We start from the raw sequence: 4,872 nt of genomic DNA, 5'->3' as shown, positions 1-4,872 counted from the left end.
CACACAGGGCCATGTAGGTTTGGATTTTTTTCCCCCCTTAATAATAAAAACCTTCATTTAAAAACTGCATTTTGTGTTTACTTGTGTTATCTTTGTCTAATATTTAAATTTGTTTGATGATCGTAAACATTTAAGTGTGACAAACATGCAAAAAAATAAGAAATCAGGAAGGGGGCAAACACTTTTTCACACGTGTATGTACACACACACACACACACACACACACACACACACACACACACACACACACACACACACACACACACACACAGTATGAAATGACCTATATTGGCATCGTTTTTTACATTTATTTCTCCAGGGAAAGTAGTTCCAACTAATTTGACATTCAAAAAGTTACATCCAAAAGAACCAGCACCAACGCACTCTTCTACAAATGCTTCCTCACAATTACAGTCCTCTGATTCCATTGAGCAGCTCCACCGGGTCACAGAGGTACAGTGCCTTGCCCAAGGACATTTGGACGGTAGTTGTGGGAGGCGATAGGCTGCTGCTGCTGCCATAATAACTCAATTTACCAAACGCCATCACCTCACAAAGACGGTTTTCTGATGATTATTAAAACAAGTGAAGACGCAAAAGAATGAGTGACAGAGAAAGCTAATCTTAAGTCTGTGCAGGTGAGCGGCTTAGCTTGGCTCAAGCCACCGCCGCCGCTCAGAACAAATCGAAGGTAAGTGGACGGGCAAAGTAAGCCTCAGAAAGTGTCCCTAAGCTCATCAAGGGAATCCAAATGCTTCTGGTTTTACATCTGTGCCGTGCTTAACCTCGCAAGATTACTCTGAGACACGAGCCTGGCAGAAGAGAAAGAAAGAGTGAGACACTGAGCAGGCACGAGAAAGATAGAGCCCATTATGAGGGCAAATATTGACACTGGCCCAACATCATGCAGAGCCATAGTGAATATAATAACGATAAATCATCCATCATACCACCGTGACACAGGCCACGGTGACATATTTTGCCATTTCTACATGGAGCAATACAGAGGTTGGAGTGAAAATCACCCAGTTTCTGTAAACAGAAGCCTACTTGTGCATAAACTTTGGGTTGAACCCTTTTGCCATTTAAGGTGCTGAACGAGGGAGTTGGAGGAGGGCAACAGGGTGGGGGAAGGCTGCGGTCACACAGTTTATTTTACTCTTCAGTGTCAAGGCCAGATACATTTTTTCCTTCACTTTGCATGCATGTGGTCAGGGGAGCGTGTCTGAGGGCAAGAGCACCAATAAATCTTCAGCACATTAAGTGAACTGTTTGGACTGTTTCATTGCAGCAGACAGGTTCGAAGGTAAGGGGCGCCAGGTTGCGATTGACAACCATTTTGAGACATTGGCAACCAATTCTTGAACTCTGGTTGCCATCAGTGGAAACCACTTTTCAACATGTAAAATAATAGGTAAAGCAAACGGCTTAATATGCACCTCAGTTTACATCATCTGTATGCGAGAGGGGATTCGGCTGTCTAAGCAGAATCAAGACAGATTGGAGGTCAACTCTAAGAGTAGAGATGATGGACGTGCTGATGTTTGTGTCACTTAAGAGACCAACAATCAAAGACTTCAATGCTGAATGGCCAATGGATCCGTCAGCACAAAAGGCCCAGAAAGCCAGAATTTGAAAGGGAGAGAACGGACGAACAAGCAACCAGCGACTTGCTGGATTCATTTTTGAGAGATCTGTGAAGAACATCACAACAGCTGCACTACTGCTATTTTGCATACCAGGAATAGGGGGGGGGGGAGACACACGTTAACCATGGGCAAACGAAGGTCGCCTGCCACTTTACGTCCCTGTCCTACTTTGTTTTGGAGTTATTTTAAGCCGTCTGTATCCCTGCAAACGCACCTATATTCCAACGCTGTGAAAAGACGTTTCAATCATTCCCACCGGCCCATGCGTGTCAAGACCAGACGATGTCGGAACAGTTTTTTTTTTTTTTACTGAAATGTCTACAGATATGCCTATTTCAATATGTGCAGGCAGCTGTCTGCACGGCAGATATACATTTACATTTTTGCGCTGGTTTATAGATTTAATCATTAGTGAGCGCGTTGTTACATTTCTTGACACAAGCTGCAATTAGGCCCCTCCCCTGGACTTCCAAAAATAAATGATGTGTGTGAAGCTATAATCTATAAACTGGTATGAATTGTTCAAGACAGGGATGTCACCTATATTTCTTAAGCATTTCCAGTTGTCCTTATTCCTTCTGAAGACATCATTCAGATCAGAAATTAAAAACCACCTTTTCACAATCAAACTTCTGTGGGCTTGAGAGGAGACACTAATCAGGGAAATATGATGCATAGTTGTGGCACTGCAGGGCAGGAATCTACACTGTGCCATAGCAGGCATCAGTATGCGGGCAGAAATCCAGCAGCGTCCCCTCATTCAGAGAGGCTCATATTTATAGTAGAGATGCTAAAACAGGATTGGCTCCTGACCAGCAATGTCCTCCATTCAGGACCCAAGAGATGCAGTGAAGTGTCAGTTTCCTCACTGCTAACCTACATTAGCCTCAAACACACACACACACACACACACACACACACACACCCACACACCCACACACACACACACACACACACACACACACACACACACACACACACCTCAAATATAAAAAGGCTGCAGCAAAGACAGAAGAAGTTTGCAATAAAACCCATGCTTGGCTTATTGGGCTTGGAACGTACGACACAACTTTTAGGCAGATCGTACTTTGGCAAAGGACAGTTGGCTTAGATAACTGTGCTGTAATGACTACTGCAGTTTGAGCATTTGCACAGCATTCCAAGTCGCTTTGTGTATATTTAAAAAAATTGAATCATCATGCAAGTATTACAATTCTCTTCCTTTCACCAAATCATCATCATGGCTTCCATTGTGTGATGTTATTGGCATGTTTTTCCATGGCAATTTATAAAGTTCATTGGATGCTAGGAGCATTATGACACGCTTTATGGCAGTTGCTGTCCACAGGGATCCTCTTCTATAAAAATCAAAAGCTACCACCAGCTTATAAACCGTCACTGTATCCACAATAATCCAATCAAATGCGACTCGTGGAACATGAGACTCACCTCACACAGCTGTCCAGCAAACTGTGGCGGGCATTGACACACAAAGCCGTCCAACACTGCGTGGCACTGGCCGCCGTTCTGGCATGGTCCGCTGTTGCACTTATTCCTCTGGATTTCACAGTGAGAGCCCACAAAACCTGGAGGACACTGGCAGTGGTGACCCCTGGGGCCCACCTAAAGAAGAAACAAAAGAACAATGAAGAGACCAATGGCAACGACAAACACAAGGCAGTGGATCATTGGCGCACAGACTGTGTGGGCATCTCCAAGCTATCTTGGCTCACGTTTGGTGGAAGACGACTGGGTAAAGTGGAATATGAAGATTCAAATGAAAACATTCATACCTTGCATGTTGCTCCATTCTGGCACTGACCATGGCAGCCGTTGACGTCTGAAGAGGAAGAAGAAGACATGAATGATTACCTTTTATTATCAAACATTATGAAGAACATGGAATATGCATCACCTTATCCACTACAGTGTGGGATGTGCACAGATTAAGTTAAAGTTTGGAAAAGAAATGACTAGTGAAGCTAATAGAGTGCCAGATAAACCTTGTATAGATTGTGACTGGTCATGCAATGGATCCTCAGCAAGGAACTGGGCATGCAAGTTCAGTCAGGATGATTCCGTTTGCCAAGACGAAAGAGGAACGGGTTACCACATGTGGGGAAAGCAGGTGACGCTAAACTACACCTGTGTTGTGCAGGAAGTGAGAGGAGGCGATTGAAAGTAGCAGAAATTTAGAAGCGACTTTTAAGGGAAAGGGGAAGAAATACTGACTGATGTCACAGTTTTGTCCGGACCATCCTCGAAAACAGTCGCAGTGATATCCGCCAATCAAATTTTTGCAAGAGTAAGTGTTCACACAGGGCTTTCCTGCACACTCATTTGCATCTGTAAAGGCAGGAAGTAGAAGCAGACCGAGTCCATCAATTGAAACAACAACCAAGAAAAGGACAAAGAGACAGAAAAGAGACCAGAAACCCAACCTGGTTATTTGGTTAAGTCATCTCAGCATCTATGTGGTAAAAAAAAAAAGATGCTTTTTGGTTGCATATTGGGAAATGTAGGATCCAGTGTTTTTGGGGCTGGACTTATACTTGGGAGTGAAAGTCAGGACACCTCGGCCTCTGTTGCTTCAATGTTGTTCATTTTCTAACACTCTGTCTGAACTTTGTCATTGCAATATTAAAAAAAAAAAAAAAAATCGCTGGACTACTGATGATTTAATGCATAACTATTAGAGACTCATAATATTTACTATAAATAAATCTATCAATTAGTTTGTGCCCATGGGGTCGTCTTCCAAGTTCTTTGTTGCATGTCGTACTCCTCTCTCCGTCTCACCCAATATTTACTGCCTTCGTCTTTGACTGACCCTGTCATTGTTTTGTTGTCATCAAGTGCCACAGAACTCCTCAGAGAAACAACAGCTGACACTTAACAGTTTTCATCTGTTCGACGAGGATTAAATTAGTGCAAACAGAACAGCTTCACTCACAAACCCTCACCAAGACATCAAGTGTTACAACAAAGAAAAGCACCACTGCTCAAATATTCAAAGGGATGGGGGGGTGGGTGGGTGGCAGTCAGCAGGGAGTCCTGCTGTGTTCACTCACACACCTGTCTTCTCTCTGAAACCCTAAACTCCACACACACATAAACGCCAGGTAAGACAGGAGGCCAATGGCTGCCTGTAAGCTGAGATCCGAGCTAGTAAGATGACACTGAACACTTGGGATATTTTTCCTACCTTCAGGGCCCCCCCCCC

General features: G+C 43.8%; 1 long non-coding RNA gene across 1 annotated transcript; it reads right to left on the bottom strand.

Annotated features, from left to right (window-relative positions):
- Positions 1 to 1,744: 1,744 nt before the first annotated feature.
- Positions 1,745 to 4,866, bottom strand: LOC116379290 (uncharacterized). Its single transcript, XR_004212399.1, has 3 exons — positions 3,882 to 4,866; positions 3,443 to 3,489; positions 1,745 to 3,272 (listed from the first exon to the last, which is right to left on the bottom strand). It is a non-coding gene; the product is annotated as an uncharacterized LOC116379290 (long non-coding RNA).
- Positions 4,867 to 4,872: the final 6 nt, after the last annotated feature.

The sequence above is a fragment of the Anarrhichthys ocellatus genome, unplaced genomic scaffold (genome assembly GCF_004355925.1).
Source record: "Anarrhichthys ocellatus isolate YVR2014 unplaced genomic scaffold, GSC_Weel_1.0 scaffold4049, whole genome shotgun sequence".
Lineage (NCBI taxonomy): Eukaryota > Metazoa > Chordata > Actinopteri > Perciformes > Anarhichadidae > Anarrhichthys > Anarrhichthys ocellatus.
Note: the sequence above shows the minus strand (reverse complement) of the source record. Positions and strands in the feature narration are given on the sequence as shown.